The following is an 18805-nucleotide window of genomic DNA, read 5'->3' on the forward strand; positions in this document are numbered from 1 at the left end:
ACATGTAAGGGATCAAATACAGAAAGATAGATAGCAACCCCCTCCCCACCACAATAGCACTCTGTAAAACTGTTGTCCATAGTTGTCAGGACAACTATGCCTGATTTTTTGGGGGTTTCCTCTTACCTGAATCATTAGTGTAGCCTGGAATGGCTCATGGAAGCCTGACTATTCCAAACGTTAATTCTAAATATGGAAAAGAGTAAAATCATATGGGATCTGGAATGAAAATGACTCCTTAAGCTATAATGTTTTCCCTCCAGGCACACCATGTCTGTGTTCAAATTTATGAGGACTGCAAAGAAAAATACACATAACACAGGCAAGTCTAAAGGTATTCTGTTTATAAGCTAGGATAAATTCCGTGTGAATTCCTAGATTTTATATGAAAAAGACAAGAGATTTTTCATGAATGAATTATAAGAGGTTTAAGACTGAAATAGAAAGTACATTATCCCTCTGGGCTTTTCTTTCCCTCATTTGTAAAAAATAAAAAAAGTACTTTGAAATCTCTTGTATTAATAATTCCACCCCTACAGGGGATTTCTTGATCAAAAGGAGCAAGCCAGTATGGGAAGTTCAACTTCAATTTTTCAAAATAATCTGATTGTAATAGATAATAAAATAGATTACAATCAAGAGATGGAATTTAAATTCATGTAAACTTTTAATTTGTCATTGTAGGATCACTGATTTGCTTATTAAGCAGACATACAATAAGAATTGTGCTACACGGTGAAAATACAGCAATGAACACTTGTTTTACGCACATACCTCCAAATACCGATTGAATGTTAACCAAAGGAGATTAGGTTGAGGAGCAAAAGCACTAAAAATACAGGTTTCTGCCTGCTTGCCTGTGTTGATGCTTTCTATTCCTTCAAACATCCATTTGTGACAGGTATTTGATTTAGCTGAGGAGATTCTATACTCTGACAATGTTGTATGGAAGGGAGAAATCCCAGGCTGCTTTTGGGAGGCTCACCTATGACCTCAACACAAACATGGTCAAAGAGGATGGTGATAACCCACACTTCATGGAGGCTTTAGTATGGGAAAAGAAGAGTAGGGTTCAACTCATGACTTCCAAATAAGCCAAACTGAGCCAAAACTCTCTTAGACATATCCAACAAATCATGTGTGAACCAGTGCTCTCCGGCAAGGCAGAGACGTGTGACCTTTATGTGTGCTAAATGTAGTTTCTAGGGAACTATAATAATATGGTCACATGTTGATTAGAATGAGATTTATTTCATTGCTGAAGATACACTGGACCTTGATCAAGGGAGCTTGTCAGTGGATTATTAGGGAGAATGGAATGTTGTGGAAGTATTTAGCTAACATTTTAAAACTAACTCTTAATTAAAAGCACTTGTGATGTGCTTTAATAGTGGTATTTGTTCTTGGGCTGATTCTTTATTTCAATTCTAACCAAGTAGCCCAAATAAGTGTTGTAAATATACATAAATGTAACAAACATAGGCCCATGCACCAGTGGTATACTAAACTGTATTTATGTATTATTTTTCATTGTGTCCATTCATCCAGTCTTTGAAACCAAAAGAAGAGGATTAACATTGCCTGGGTGTTTATTTTTCCTTTGGCTATGCTACGAAATACCTGATCCTTCCAGAAACAGATTAAGCAAAGGTTTAAATGTTGCTCTTCTCTTTACTGAGCTTTTTTTCATTATAAGCACTAATTGCATATCTCTTAAAAAGTTTACATGTTACATTGATTAGCATGACCATGATTTATTTTTGTTCATCTTTTGTGTGCATAGAAATGGGAACCTGAGGTTCTAGTCCTGAGTAATTTAACTTTAATAGCAGAAAGAAGGCAAATACACAAATAACATTTTGTAGAAGTTCCTCCACCTACTTTTAGTTAAATTTTTCATTTATTCTTCCAGAATGACCACAAATACTAGAGACATTAAACAAGGTGGTTTGGTCTTCCAAGTCCTAACTATAAAAGAGGTTTTGAGCAATCTTTTGAATGAAGAAAAATATATCAAAGAATGAGGTCAGTAAACTGGCCCACACACCAAATGCAGGTCACTGCTTATTTTTGTAAATAAAGTGTTATTGGAACACAGTCACACATCTATTTGCTTATGTATTAAATATGACTATTTTCTCACTAAAACAGTTGGGTTAAATATTTGAAACAGAGACCCCCTGGCCTACAAAGTCTAAAACATTTCCTATCTCAAAAAAGTTTGTAAGCTCCTGTATAGAGAAAGAAGGAGACGGTATTCCAGTCAAGAGCATAACACTGCATGTATCAAACTTGAAAGCAGTCAGGTAATCAAGGAACAATTTGTAAATGACTTTGAGGTTAATTGCTACGACCATTGATTTGAATAATAATTGATATCTGGGACAGAATTCTGAGAAGGGAAATAAAGTCTAAGTGATTCTTGCATTCTGGGTAGAATGGATCAGAGAATCTAGAAGCTAAGAGATAATAAAGAATTTCAGATAGAACTTACTGAACACAAGTTACCATTATAATCTCGTATTCATTTTTAATTGTCACCTCCTATAGGTAATAGACTGATCTGGAAATTATGTTTTACTTTTGATATTCTCAGTTTTAGATATTGGTAGAATTACCAAATTGGGGTGAGATCTAGACATGGAAAGTCATTCCATGGATATGGGGAAAACTCTAGTCTTGACTCAGCTTATCAATAGTAGAGAAGATATATTTTTCTTTTATGATTCATTTGCTGAACTGTTACCCTGAATGGATATTGAATTTTATCAAATGTTTTTCCTATATCTATTGAAATGATTAATGGTTTTCTTCTTATTCTGTTAATACAGTGAGTTATACTGATTAATTTCCAAATATAAAATCAATATTGCTTTCTTGAAATAAGCTCTACTTGATTATGCTATATAATGATTTTATGTATTACTAAATATGGTATCCTTATATGTTAAATGAATTTTTGAGTGTAAGAGATATTGTTTTGTTGCTTTCTTTCTATTTTTTTCAATTGAAGTATAAATGACACACAATGTTACATTGGTTTCAGGTACGTGACATAGTGATTCAACAATTCTGTAAGTTACGCTACCTCACCGCAGATGTAGCTATCATATGTCACCATTTCTGCTTTGTTGGGTTTTTTCATTTATTTTATTTTTAGATTCCACATACAGGTGAAATCATGGGTTTATCTTTTTCTATCTGCCTCCTTCACTTAGCATAATACCCACTGAATCCATCCATGTTGTTAGAAATAGCAAGGTCTCATTCATTTTTAGGGCTAATATTCCACAGAATATATCTACCTCATCTTCTTTGTTCATCTATCATTGGACACTTAGGTTGCATTCATATGTTGGCTATTAGAAATAATGCCACAATAAATATAGAGGCGCATATATCTTTTGGAATTCGTGTTTTTGTTTTCTTTGGGTCAATACTCAGTAGTGGAATTATTGGATCATATATAGGATTTTTTTTTAATTCTTTGAAGAGCTTCCATACTATTTTCCATAGTGGCTGTACCAATTTACATTCCCACCAATGATGCACAAGGGTTCCTTTTTGTCTATGTCTTCCTCACACTTGTTATTTCTTCTCTTTTTGATACTAGTCTTATGACAGGTGTGAGGTAATATCTTGTTGTTTTGATTTACATTAGCCTGATAATGATTAGCGATATTGAACATCTTTTCATATGTCTATTGGCCATCTGTATGTATTCTCTGGGAAAATATCTGTTCAGGTCCTCTGCCTATGTCTTAAGTGGATTATTTTGGGGTTTTTTGGTATTGAGCTATATGAGTTCCTTACATATTTTGGATATTAATACCTTATCAGACATGATTTGCAAATATCTCCTCCCATTGGGTACGTTGTCTTTTGGGGCTTGTTTGTTTGTTTGTTTGTTTTGAAGGTTTCTTTGCTGTGCAAAAGCTTTTAATTTTGGTGGAGTTCCAATGGTTTATTTTCACTTTTGTTTCCTGCCTGAGAAGACATATCTTGTCTTTGTTTGGATAATGGATTCGTAAGCTTTTCTTTCTTCTCTATTTTCTGAAAGAATATGTGTGATATTGGTTTTATTTCTACCTTAAATAATTGGTAGAATTCACAGTATAAGAATCTTTCTTTCAATTTTCTCATGGGAAGATTTTGAATTACAAATACAATTTCATTTACTTGTGTTTTTTTCTCTTGGTTTTGTTAATTTTTATCTATCAATGGATGTTTTTATTTCACCCAAGTAATTGAATTTTTGGCAGTAATTGTCTATAATTTTTTTATTATTCTAATATCTGTGGTATCTGTAGTGATACCCATTCTTTCTGTCCTAATATTGGTAATATGTATCTTTTCTGTTTTTCTTGAAACTAGAATGTGAATTTTCTTGATTATTTTTTCTCAAAAGCTCAAGTCTTAATTTTATTTATTTATTTATTTATTTATTTATTTTAATTTCCAATCATTCTTTCTCACTTTGTCTCTATTCTTACCTTGGGTTTAATTTGCACATTAAAAAAATAAGTTTTATAAATTCTTAAAGTTTAATATTGATTATTGATTTTAGACCTTTTATTTTATGTTATAATCATCTAAAGAAACAAATTAGCCTAAAAAAACTAATTGTACTCACTGATTTTGACATATTATGTTTTCATTTTCACTTAGTTCAAAGTATTTTCTAATTTCCTTTGTGATTTCTTCCTTAATATATGTGATATTTAGAACTGTGATTTGTAAATTTTTAATTTACAAATATTTGAAGATTTCCCTCTTAGCTTTCTGTTATTATTTCCTAATTCAATTCCATTTTAGACAGAGAGTATATTATATATTTTCTGATCTTCAATTTATTAAGACTTATTTTATGTACTGGGATATAGTTTATCTCAGGGAATCTTTAGTATGAAATTGAAAAGAATGTATATTCTTCAGTTATTGGATGGTAGGTTCTATGAATGTCAGTTTGATCAAGTTATATGATAATGTTGTTCAAGTCAATTAGTATTTTTTGCTGATTTCCATTTACTTCTATCAACTACTGAGAAAAAGATGTTGAAGCCTCCAACTGTAATTAGATATTGTATATTTTTCCTTTTTTGTTCTTTCAGTTTTTGCTACATGTAATTTGAGACTTTGTTATAAGGTGCATACCCTTGTAAGATTTTTTTTTTGATGAATGGACACCTTTATCATTAGAAAATATACCACTTTATTCCTAGTAATATTCCTTATTCTGAATTTACTTTGTCTAATATTTATATAGCCACCCCAGGTTTCTTTTGATTGGTACTTTCATGGTGTATTTTTCATCCTTTTACTATTAATCTATATTTTTAATATTTATGTAGATCTTTTTTAAGTTAAACTTTTAATAATCTGTGCCTTTTAGTGTTTAGACTATTTGCATTTTTTAAAGATATTTATTTATTTGTTTATTTATTCATTCATTCATTCATTCATTCTTGAGAGACACAGAGAGGCACAGACATAGGCAGAGAGAGAAGCAGGCTCCATGCAAGGAGCCCAATGCAAACTCGATCCCAGGACCCTGGAATCACGCCCTGAGCCAAAGGCAGACACTCAACCAATGATTCACCCAGGGGCCCTAGACTATTTGCATTTAATGGAATTGTTGGTACATTTGGGTTTAAATCTACCATGTTGAATTTATTTTCTAATTATTTCATTTGTTATTTGCTTATTTTTCTCTTTTCTTACCTTCTGCAGCTTAATTGAATATTTGAAACTGAATATGCCATTTTATTTCCACTGTTGGCTTATTAGCTATACCATTTTGTTCAATATATTATTTTTTCTTTAAATAGTTAATTATCTTTTAAGGAAATTTAACAATTCGAAAAAAAAGTCTCATTCATTTATTTGGAGTTCTATCACTTTGTCAAAATAGTTTATTTTGTTTTTTTAAGGCATTTAGCATGGTTAGACTCAGACTACAAATTATGCCTCTAGGATAACTACTTAACCTTCAGTTTGATTTTTTTTTTATTTTTTTATTCTTAGCTGAGTGACTTAAAGTCAACACCATGCCTTCATAGCTCAAGCGTCACCCAGAGATTTAGGCAGAATGTGTACACAGAAACTGTGGCACTCTCTCTTTAGTGTCTTGTTTTTTTGGATACCCCCTCACTTTCCAGCATTTGTTCTCTGGGTTTTCAGGCCTGATAGACATGGTGTGTTCTACTGAGTTTTAGCCATCTCCATGATGCCAAGTGTAGTTTGCTCTCAAGCTAAAAGCTGTATAAAATATTTACCTTCTTCCAATTCCAGAATCCACCTGATGTTTTGTGCTATCCAATTCTTTCAGATAATTTCTTTTGCATTTTGTCCAGAGTGTATGGTTATTATTTGCAAGAAAGTCCCTCTAATAGAACATGTTTATCTATGCCACAAGGAGACCTACTTCTATGTATAGTAGACCTAGTAGCAATGAAGACCTATGGGACCCCTATGGAGACCTTTTTTTATTCATAGCTGTCTCCTTTTAGGAACTTTGTTCCAAAATTTCTAGCTGCCTCAATTTCCCCAGGTTTGATCCTCATCTCTTCAACTCAGTGTCACCAACTGAACTTTCTCTGCATTTCCCCCGCCCTGTATTTATTTTCATAATTGACCCCAAGCAGAAAGCCAGAATGAATATAAAGCTCAGCTTTCTTTTTTCCATTCTCTTAGGAATCCCAGTCCTGCATTTTCTGTTTTCCCATATCTGAAAGTGGTTGTTTCTTATATTTTGCCCATTGTTTACAGCAGGAGAGTGTTTAGTTTTTGTTATTTCATTATGGTTGGAAGAAGTTTTGTGGCTTTATTTTTAAAATAGTACTTGAGGAATGTAATAAATAATTATGTCCACTTATATATGTTTTGAAGCATTGTTCCTACTTTTTAAAAGAATACTTACTGTAGAATATTTGGAAAATATAGGAACAAGAAAATAAAATTATTCTGAAATCTAACCAACAATAGACAATTGCTATAACATATAGATGTATATCCTAGAGTTCTTACAGGTTTTTTTAAAGACTTTTTAACATTATAAATGTGTATGTGTAATGTACATATAAATATGTGTAATTATTCTATATTAAATAACATAAAGTATAATAATTTTATATATGACTTATGTAATATATACAAAATTTTAAATAGTTTTTAAAGGATCATTTACAGATCCTAGGTAGAAGATAATAGATCCAGAGTATGATGATACCTAATATTTGTCCTTTAGTGGTTTATTATTCTATCTTCATTAAGCATTAAGCATATTTAGTCAAACTTTTGACTATGCAAAATATATTTACTCAAAACACTTAGGTAGATTTTGCTCCTTGTGTCTCTATTTTATGGGGATGGGTGAAGAAAGTTTCTTTTGGCAAAATGTTTTATGCAAACAGGTTAGATACCTTTTTTTTTAAATTTTTATTTATTTATGATAGTCACACAGAGAGAGAGAGAGAGAGAGAGGCAGAGACACAGGCAGAGGGAGAAGCAGGCTCCATGCCCGACATGGGATTCGATCCGGGGTCTGCAGGATGCGCCCTGGGCCAAAGGCAGGCGCCAAACCGCTGCGCCACCCAGGGATCCCTAGATACCTTTTGTAACTGCTAAATAGAAAGAACAGAAATATTGTATTTTATTATTAAAAATAACAAGAGATTCCAGCTCAACCCTGAGATTGACTATTTGGTATTAGGCACCACACCTGGACCCGACAAAGTAACAGATTCCAAAGAAAAAGTTAGAAGAAAGTACTGCAAGGGTGAGTTTACCTCCTGGGCTGCAGAGTTTTCTTTAAAGATTTTATTTTTGGGACACCTGGGTTGCTCAGTGGTTGAGCATTTGCCTTTGGCTCCAGGATCCAGTCCCGCTTCAGGCTCCCTCCAGGGAGCCTGCTTCTCCCTCTGTTTGTGTCTCTGCCTCTCTCTCTTTGTGTATCTCATGAATAAATAAATAAAATCTCTCTCTAAAAAAAAAAAAGATTTTATTTTTAAGTGATCTCTACACCCAATGTGGGGCTCAAATTCACAATCCCAAGATCAAGTGTCACATACTCCACCAACTGAGCCAGCCAGACACCTGAGCTACAGAATTTATCCATCAACACAATGTATTCATCAATGATCCATTAACATCAGCCAACTGGACCTCAAAATATATTATGGGAGACCTTTTTATGTTTTCCTTTCAATTGCTGATTTATCTTCTGCCTTTTTAAATTTATTCCTTAGTACTGTATTTTAATTTTCTTTCTCTCTTCTTTTATTTCCCTTTCCCCTTCTCTTTCTTTTTATGTTTCTCTCATTTAGTCATTTCAGATTTTTCTCTTATGACTTTCTGCATCTGCAGAAAACATGTCATATATTTTAAAGAGGAGACCAAAAAAATGTTATAACATTTTATTTCCCTTTCAATAGTAGGTTGTTTTCAGAGGTTTAGTCTTCCCTTCAGAATCGAGGGAAATTTGTCCTTTCCCTTGTATTGTTTTCCCATGAATCCCATGTTGTTATCTTTCTGTTTACTTCTTCTTGGAAAAAGATATCCAGAATAGTATTTGCCAACAGACCAACAGGTAAGTGAATTGCCGTTGGCTCTGCGTTTTCTCTACTTAGATATGGGTATCTCTTCTCAGATCTACAGCCAAAGTCAGATAGATGGTCAATTTGAATCACAGTCCAATTCCTGTGTTTTTCAAGTTTTGCTTGAAATATATGTATAATATATGGCTAAATGGATAAAAACTTGAAAAAAAGCATACATTTTGCTTGAAATATATGTATAATATATGGCTAAATGGATAAAATACGTAAAATAGAAGAAAAAACTGCAGTACCCAGCTTGCATTGTTATAAGGGCTCTTCTCAATGGGGCTTAGACGACAGTGTGGTTTTCAAATTGCACTCATGAGCTAATCAACGTCAGAACGCAGAGTTTTGGACCCACTCCCAGACTCCAAGCATAATAGTCTTTAGTATTAGGAGGAGGAAGGCCTGGAAACCTATATTTTGAACAAGTCTCCTAGACAAGTTCTCCTGGCACAAAGCACATCTACCATGATGCTTTACTTGTGGGGATTCCATGACCTGGAATGCAACTCAGCACTGTGTATCTATCTCTACTTCTCACTCATTGTGGCCTCTCCGTAGATGAGACTTACTGACAGTGTAAAGAGAGTCCACCTTATGGTCATCATAAAAAACAGTGTCAGAGATAGAGGCTGCCAAGCATGCTGTCTGATGAGGTTTTTTGTTCCCTCTCTAGACCAATGACCAGACTACAGGGAGATCTAAAGGGATTATTTAATTACTTTCTGGGGAATAGATTCACTTTGTTTCAGTTCCACTACATAAACAGTCCACAGATCGTTATCTCTTCTTTAATTCCTTTGGTCTGAAAATTAAATTTCTGCCAATATTGTCACTGTGTTGCTGGGAGCATTTAGCATTTTAAAACAGAATTCTTGTAAGTACACACAAATTTTTGCAAAAAAAAAATTTGCTTGTCTTAGAGTACAATTATAACAAATTTATTTATGGTTCTTATAATTTTGTTTATATTTAAAGATCTTTTTAAAAATACAGAAAAACAAAAAATAACAGTGTGCTCATTAAGACTGACATTTATTAACATTCTTCCTTATTTAATCAATTTGTATGAAGTAAATAAAACATTAGAGACAAAGTTGAATTTACTTTTACCCCCCATACACATTTTCCATTCCCTTCTACTCTCACCATACACAACCAGTGTTAAACTTAGTAACGATTGTTCAAATTTATTTTTAAAATATTTTAGACACCCACATATATACATATGTATGCTGGAACATGCTATTGTTTTGTATGATTTTTATTAGCATATTTATTCCATTTTCCATATTCTGTCAGTTGCATTTTCCTTTCAAATTTGTGGTTTGAGATCTAGCCCTGTTGATATTGAGATGTTTAATTTTTTTACCTGCTTTATAATTTTCACTCTTATATATATATCTGTCTCATATATATCAAGTCCCTGATTGCTTTCAGCTTTTAAAATATTATAATTTACAATATATTATATTGATAAAATTATATATAAATTGTATTGATATATTTATGTATAAATTATATTGATATATTTATATATAAACTTATATTGATATATATATGTTTATATATATTTATATTATAATATATAAACATTGAGTTTCCTTGCATACATGTGCAAGAGTCTTTCTGGGCTATATATTTGGAAGTGGGATTTTTTTGGTTAATAGGATATGTACATTTAATACTACAAAATATGATCAAGGATTTTCATCACATTTTTGACTTTTTACAATTATCAGGCATGAAAATTTCTACTCTAAATTTTTGCCAACTGTTGATAGGAGAAAATATCTTTTTGCTAATACAATGAGTACAAAAGAAATGCCTTCTTACAATTATCTTACCTCCACATGCACAAGCCTTTTTATTTAGTACACTCATGTATCCCAAGCACTTAAAACAGTGCCTGGCTCATTTAGAGACTCAAAAAGTTATTTGTTGAATGTTAAATACATTTCTTAGTGATACTGAGTGTCTTCTCACATATATACTTGCCATTCAAATTTCTTTCTTTCTTTTCTTTTTTCTTTTTTTTTTTTTTTTGTATATTGTCTAGCTTATTTCCTTTGACATTTTTCTATTGGGTTGTATGTTTTCTTCTTCTTGATTTTAGGAAGTTCTTCATATATTCCCCCTACTAATCTGTTGCTCTATATTTTTCAGACATCTTTATACTATTGTCCTCTCTATTTATTACTTACTAGATTTTATTCTTAAGACAATTTTAGGTTTATAGAAAAATGAATGGAAAGTACAGAGAGTTTCCATATACCTCCCTCCCCACCCTCACGAACAGTTTACCCCTACCGTTAACATCTTGCATTAAAGTAGTAGATTTGTTGTGGCTGTTGAACCATTATAGATATATTATTATTAACTGAAGTCAATAGTTTACATTAGATTCATTTTTTTGTTATACAATCTATGGGTCTTATAAATGTATGAAGATTGTGTCTGCCATTACAATATCATACAGAATAGTTCCACTACCCTAAAAATCACCTGTGCCCCCACTGCTTCGTCCCCATTTACCGTCCCTGAATCCCTGACAAGCACTGATCTTGTTATAATCTCCATAGCTTTACTTTCTAGAATGTTGTATAATTGAAATCACACGTTTTTTTAGTCTTTTCAGATTGCTTCTTTCAGTTAGCAATATACATTTAAGTTTTCCCTATGTCTTTTCATGGTTTGATAGCTCATTTCTTTTATTACTGAATTATATTCCATTGTATAGATGCACTAGTTTGTTTATCATTTATCTATTGAAGGATATCTTGATTACTTTCAAGTTTTGGCAATTATAAATAAGTATTTATTTGGCAATTGTGAACAAAACATACATGTGCAGGCTTATGTGTGACCATAGTTTTCAACTAATTTGGGTAAATACCAAGGAATGATTGCTGGATCATTAAGTGAGAATATGTTTAGTTTTGTAGGAAACTGCAAATGGTCTTTCATAAAGCTGTATCATTCCTTATCTTAGTTTTTTATAATATAGAAATTTTACATTTTGCTTTAGTCAAATGTATCACATTTGTAGTTTGTAACTTTTGTTTCTAAAAATACTATAAAATCATAAAACATTCTGTGAAATCTCTGTGAAAGTTTATTTTCATTTTTACTTTTTAAATTATTTTTGGTTTTTTATTTTTATATTAATTTCTTGAACCTGGCATTTTTGGTCTTCTACATTCTGTTCCAAATCTAATTTTGCCTCTTACCTTCACCATAACTACACTATTCAGGCTAGATCAGTCTGCCTCTTGACTCCAAAATGAGTCATCAGCAGACTTACATCCATGCCTTTGATCATGTTGGTTCCTCTGCCTCAAGATATCATCTCTGTCCTTGTCTTAAGTTTAAGTTCTACTCTTTCTTCAAACTTAAACTAAGTTCAACTTCCCCAATGTGGCCTCCTCTGACCCTTTTTCATTTATTTTTAGGACCCTTTTCCCGTTTTTCATATCCAGGATGTAGTATTAACACTTGGGTCAATAATTTATGGGTATCTTATTAGCAGCCTAAATATAAGAAAGGACTGGTCATGGAAGAAAATATCACATCTTAAGGATTTTTTAAATGGTATTTCATTTATTTATATATTGTGGGAACTCTTAATTTTTTACACATCTCCTAATTTATTCCTCTGCTGTAAATCATGGGGTGTTCTATTTGTCTTGGAAAAGCAAACTCCGTATTTTATTTCTTATTAAAAAGTTATGCTTGGTTTGGACATTTATAAGATGAAATGATAATGCTTTGTGGTTACAGAATATCTTCCATTTAATATATATCACTACCCAGTGTTCAGTGGATAGTAGATTCAAATATCAATATATATTATTCTTTCCCACATCAGTGGCATTTCACACATGGTGTGAGAATCTGCAGCCCAGATAAGCCACAGTAGGGCAATGGCCAACATTCCTATTCTAGAGAAGCTTGAATTCTTGGCCTGGGTGTGGCTTATAACTTTCAATTTAGATCTGATCTTTTTACATATCCCAACAAATTTCCTAACCAAGTGCCATTAGTCAGACTTTCCCCATCATGATCTCCCTACACCCAGACTTTGCCTTCTACATCCAGTGACTGAAGACATGCAGAGCCATGTTATCCATTAAGTGTTTATCTGGGTGGAGAGAAAGATAATTCACTAATATCAGTATGCTTGATATTTAACTGATTTTCCCAGCTGTGATAGGCTTCTCTGCATGAATGTATCACTGTAGAAGTTTAACAAATATTTATCAAAACCACCCTGTTGTCTTTAAAACAAAAAGGTTGGAGATTCCTCCTTCTACCAGCAGAATGTCATGGGTCTGGATAAACTATGAAGTTTAACCTTTAAAGATTGGATACCTTCAGGATGAAAACATAAGATAGGCTACAGTCAGGATGGCATAAATGACTCCATTCACCAAGGTCAAAGAACTTGAGATATTAAAGAGCAAACTCTACCTCATCCAACTTTTGCTATAATATTTTATTGTTTTCCACTAAAAACTTTCCTTTGGGGACGGCTGGGTGACTCAGTGGCTGAGCATCTGCCTCTGGCTCAGGTCATGATCTCGGAGTCCTGGGATCGAGTCCCACATCAGGCTCCCTTCAAGGAGCCTGCTTCTCCCTCTGCCTATATTTCTGCCCCTTTCCCAATGTCTCTCATGAATAAATCTTTAAAAAAATAATAAATAAAATCTTAAAAAAAAAACTTTTCTTTGATGATGAAGCAACTGCTACTGCCTTTTAGACAGGCAACATCTGATTTATTTTTTTTTTCTTTTGTGACTTGCTTTTTTATTTTTTTAATTTATTTTTTATTGGTGTTCAATTTACTAACATACAGAATAACCCCCAGTGCCCGTCACCCATTCACTCCCACCCCCCGCCCTCCTCCCCTTCTACCACCCCTAGTTCGTTTCCCAGAGTTAGCAGTCTTTACATTCTGTCTCCCTTTCTGATATTTCCCAAACATTTCTTCTCCCTTCTCTTATATTCCCTTTCACTATTATTTATATTCCCCAAATGAATGAGAACATATAATGTTTGTCCTTCTCCAACTGACTTACTTCACTCAGCATAATACCCTCCAGTTCCATCCACGTTGAAGCAAATGGTGGGTATTTGTCATTTCTAATAGCTGAGTAATATTCCATTGTATACATAAACCACATCTTTATCCATTCATCTTTCGTTGGACACCGAGGCTCCTTCCACAGTTTGGCTATTGTGGCCATTGCTGCTATAAACATCGGGGTGCAGGTGTCCCGGCGTTTCATTGCATTTGTATCTTTGGGGTAAATCCCCAACAGTGCAATTGCTGGGTCGTAGGGCAGGTCTATTTTTAACTGTTTGAGGAACCTCCACACAGTTTTCCAGAGTGGCTGCACCAGTTCACATTCCCACCAACAGTGTAAGAGGGTTCCCTTTTCTCCGCATCCTCTCCAACATTTGTGGTTTCCTGCCTTGTTAATTTTCCCCATTCTCACTGGTGTGAGGTGGTATCTCATTGTGGTTTTGATTTGTATTTCCCTGATGGCAAGTGATGCAGAGCATTTTCTCATATGCATGTTGGCCATGTCTATGTCTTCCTCTGTGAGATTTCTGTTCATGTCTTTTACCCATTTCATGATTGGATTGTTTGTTTCTTTGGTGTTGAGTTTAATAAGTTCTTTATAGATCTTGGAAACTAGCCCTTTATCTGATATGTCATTTGCAAATATCTTCTCCCATTCTGTAGGTTGTCTTTGAGTTTTGTTGACTGTATCCTTTGCTGTGCAAAAGCTTCTTATCTTGATGAAGTCCCAATAGTTCATTTTTGCTTTTGTTTCTTTTGCCTTCGTGGATGTATCTTGCAAGAAGTTACTATGGCCGAGTTCAAAAAGGGTGTTGCCTGTGTTCTTCTCTAGGATTTTGATGGAATCTTGTCTCACATTTAGATCTTTCATCCATTTTGAGTTTATCTTTGTGTATGGTGAAAGAGAGTGGTCTAGTTTCATTCTTCTGCATGTGGATGTCCAATTTTCCCAGCACCATTTATTGAAGAGACTGTCTTTCTTCCAATGGATAGTCTTTCCTCCTTTATCGAATATTAGTTGCCCATAAAGTTCAGGGTCCACTTCTGGATTCTCTATTCTGTTCCACTGATCTATGTGTCTGTTTTTGTGCCAGTACCACACAGTCTTGATGACCACAGCTTTGTAGTACAACCTGAAATCTGGCATTGTGATGCCCCCAGATATGGTTTTCTTTTTTAAAATTCCCCTGGCTATTCGGGGTCTTTTCTGATTCCACACAAATCTTAAAATAATTTGTTCTAACTCTCTGAAGAAAGTCCATGGTATTTTGATAGGGATTGCATTAAACGTGTATATTGCCCTGGGTAACATTGACATTTTCACAATATTAATTCTGCCAATCCATGAGCATGGAATATTTTTCCATCTCTTTGTGTCTTCCTCAATTTCTTTCAGAAGTGTTCTATAGTTTTGAGGGTATAGATCCTTTACGTCTTTGGTTAGGTTTATTCCTAGGTATCTGATGCTTTTGGGTGCAATTGTAAATGGGATTGACTCCTTAATTTCTCTTTCTTCAGTCTCATTGTTAGTGTATAGAAATGCCACTGACTTCTGGGCATTGATTTTGTATCCTGCCACGCTACCGAATTGCTGTATGAGTTCTAGCAATCTTGGGGTGGAGACTTTTGGGTTTTCTAGGTAGAGTATCATGTCATCGGCGAAGAGGAAGAGTTTGACTTCTTCTTTGCCAATTTGAATGCCTTTAATGTCTTTTTGTTGTCTGATTGCTGAGGCTAGGACTTCCAGTACTATGCTGAACAGCAGTGGTGAGAGTGGACATCCCTGTCTTGTTCCTGATCTTAGGGGAAAGGCTCCCAGTGCTTCCCCATTGAGAATGATATTTGCTGTGGGCTTTTCATAGATGGCTTTTAAGATGTCGAGGAATGTTCCCTCTATCCCTACACTCTGAAGAGTTTTGATCAGGAATGGATGCTGTATTTTGTCAAATGCTTTCTCTGCATCCAATGAGAGGATCATATGGTTCTTGGTTTTTCTCTTGCTGATATGATGAATCACATTGATTGTTTTACGGGTGTTGAACCAGCCTTGTGTCCCAGGGATAAATCCTACTTGGTCATGGTGAATAATTTTCTTAATGTACTGTTGGATCCTATTGGCCAGTATCTTGTTGAGAATTTTTGCATCCATGTTCATCAGGGATATTGGTCTGTAATTCTCCTTTTTGGTGGGGTCTTTGTCTGGTTTTGGAATTAAGGTGATGCTGGCCTCATAGAACGAATTTGGAAGTACTCCATCTCTTTCTATCTTTCCAAACAGCTTTAGGAGAATAGGTATGGTTTCTTCTTTAAACGTTTGATAAAATTCCCCTGGGAAGCCATCTGGCCCTGGACTCTCGTGTCTTGGGAGGTTTTTGATGACTGCTTCAATTTCCTCCCTGGTTATTGGCCTGTTCAGGTTTTCTATTTCTTCCTGTTCCAGTTTTGGTAGTTTGTGGCTTTCCAGGAATGCGTCCATTTCTTCTAGTTTGCCTAATTTATTGGCGTATAGCTGTTCATAATATGTTTTTAAAATCGTTTGTATTTCCTTGGTGTTGGTAGTGATCTCTCCTTTCTCATTCATAATTTTATTAATTTGAGTCTTCTCTCTCTTCTTTTTAATAAGGCTGGCTAATGGTTTATCTATCTTATTAATTCTTTCAAAGAACCAACTCCTGGTTCTGTTGATCTGTTCCACAGTTCTTCTGGTCTCGATTTCGTTGAGTTCTGCTCGAATCTTTATTAACTCCCTTCTTCTCTTGGGTGTAGGATCTATTTGCTGTTTTTTCTCTAGCTCCTTTATGTGTAAGGTGAGCTTTTGTATTTGAGTTCTTTCCAGTTTTTGAATGGATGCTTGTATTGCGATGTATTTCCCCCTAAGGACTGCTTTTGCTGCATCCCAAAGATTTTGAACGGTTGTATCTTCATTCTCATTAGTTTCCATGAATCTTTTTAATTCTTCCTTAATTTCCTGGTTGACCCTTTTATCTTTTAGTAGGATGGTCCTTAACCTCCACGTGTTTGAGGTCCTTCCAAACTTCTTGTTGTGATTTAGTTCTAATTTCAAGGCATTATGGTCTGAGAATATGCAGGGGACAATCCCAATCTTTTGGTATCGGTTCAGACCCGATTTGTGACCCAATATGTGGTCTATTCTGGAGAAAGTTCCATGTGCGCTTGAGAAGAATGTGTATTCAGTTGAGTTTGGATGTAAAGTTCTGTAGATATCTGTGAAATCCATCTGGTCCAGTGTATCATTTAAAGCTCTCGTTTCTTTGGAGATGTTGTGCTTAGAAGACCTATCGAGTATAGAAAGAGCTAGATTGAAGTCCAAGTATAAGTGTATTATTATCTAAGTATTTCTTCACTTTGGTTAATAATTGATTTATATATTTGGCAGCTCCCACATTCGGGGCATATATATTGAGGATTGTTAAGTCCTCTTGTTGAATAGATCCTTTAAGTATGATATAGGGTCCCTCTTCATCTCTCACTACAGTCTTTGGGGTAAATTTTAGTTTATCTGATATAAGGATGGCTACCCCTGCTTTCTTTTGAGGACCATTCGAATGGTAAATGGTTCTCCAACCTTTTATTTTCAGGCTGTAGGTGTCCTTCTGTCTAAAATGAGTCTCTTGTAGACAGCAAATAGATGGGTCCTGCTTTTTTATCCAGTCTGAAACCCTGCGCCTTTTGATGGGGTCATTAATCCCGTTCACATTCAGAGTTACTATTGAGAGATATGAGTTTAGTGTCATCATGATATCTATTCAGTCCTTGTTTTTGTGGACTGTTCCACAGAACTTCTTCTTAAAGGGGAATTTTAAGAGTCCCCCTTAAAATTTCTTGCAGAGCTGGTTTGGAGGTCAAATATTCTTTTAGTTGCTGCCTGTCTTGGAAGCTCTTTATCTCTCCTTCCATTTTGAATGAGAGCCTTGCTGGATAAAGTATTCTTGGTTGCATGTTCTTCTCATTTAGGACCCTGAATATATCCTGCCAGCCCTTTCTGGCCTGCCAGGTCTCTGTGGAGAGGTCTGCTGTTACCCTAATACTCCTCCCCATAAAAGTCAGGGATTTCTTGTCTCTTGCTGCTTTAAGGATCTTCTCCTTATCTTTGGAATTTGCAAGCTTCACTATTAAATGTCGAGGTGTTGAACGGTTTTTATTGATTTTAGGGGGGGATCTCTCTATTTCCTGGATCTGAATGCCTGTTTCCCTTCCCAGATTAGGAAAGTTTTCAGCTAGAATTTGTTCAAATACATATTCTGGCCCTCTGGCCCTTTCGGCGCCCTCGGGAACCCCAATTAAACGTAGGTTTTTCTTTCTCAGGCTGTCGTTTATTTCCCTTAATCTATCTTCATGGTCTTTTAATTGTCTCTTTTTTCCTCAGTTTCCCTCTTTGCTATCAACTTGTCTTCTATGTCACTCACTCGTTCTTCCACCTCGTTAACCCTCGTCGTTAGGACTTCTAGTTTGGATTGCATCTCATTCAATTGATTTTTAATTTCTGCCTGATTAGCTCTAAATTCTGCAGTCATGAAGTCTCTTGAGTCCTTTATACTTTTTTCTAGAGCCACCAGTAGCTGTATAATAGTGCTTCTGAATTGGCTTTCTGACATTGAATTGTAATCCAGATTTTGTAACTCTGTGGGAGAGAGGACTGTTTCTGATTCTTTCTTTTGAGGTGAGGTTTTCCTTCTAGTCATTTTGCTCAGTGCAGAGTGGCCAAAAGCAAGTTGTATTGGGAAAAGGAGAAAAAGAGAGGAGAGAAAGAAGGAAAAAAAAAGAGAAAGAGAAAAAAAAGGGAAGAAAAAAAACGAAAAAAAAAAGAAGAAAAAGAGAAAGAAAAAGAAAGGAGAAAAAAAGGGGGTGGGGGAAGGAAACAAATCAAAAAGCAAAACAAAACAAAACAAAACAACAACAAAAAAAAAAAAAAAAAAAAGAACCACGGGGGAGTATCTTCTGATTCTGTGTACTTTAAGTCCCTTGGCTTCTCCTGGAAGTTGTCAGTCTAGCTGGTGTTCTGGGGGAGGGGCCTGTTGTGCTGATTTTCAGGTGTTAGCACTTGGGGGAGCTGCTGTGCCCCTGCCTGGTGCAGGGCTCAGTGGGGGTTGTTTACCCC

General features: G+C 34.8%; 1 long non-coding RNA gene across 7 annotated transcripts in view; it reads left to right on the forward strand.

The window, feature by feature from the left end:
- LOC144305386 (uncharacterized) overlaps window positions 1-18805 on the forward strand; it is a 289595-nt gene that overhangs the window by 221505 nt on the left and 49285 nt on the right. The window contains exon 11 of one of the 7 annotated variants that reach the window (XR_013372414.1): window positions 264-403. The exons of the other annotated variants lie outside the window; for them this stretch is intronic. This is a non-coding gene — a long non-coding RNA (uncharacterized LOC144305386). Of the gene's footprint in view, window positions 1-263; window positions 404-18805 lie in introns of those variants that run through there. 7 annotated transcript variants of the gene reach the window in all.

The sequence above is a fragment of the Canis aureus genome, chromosome 35 (assembly GCF_053574225.1).
Source record: "Canis aureus isolate CA01 chromosome 35, VMU_Caureus_v.1.0, whole genome shotgun sequence".
In the NCBI taxonomy this organism is placed as follows: domain Eukaryota; kingdom Metazoa; phylum Chordata; class Mammalia; order Carnivora; family Canidae; genus Canis; species Canis aureus.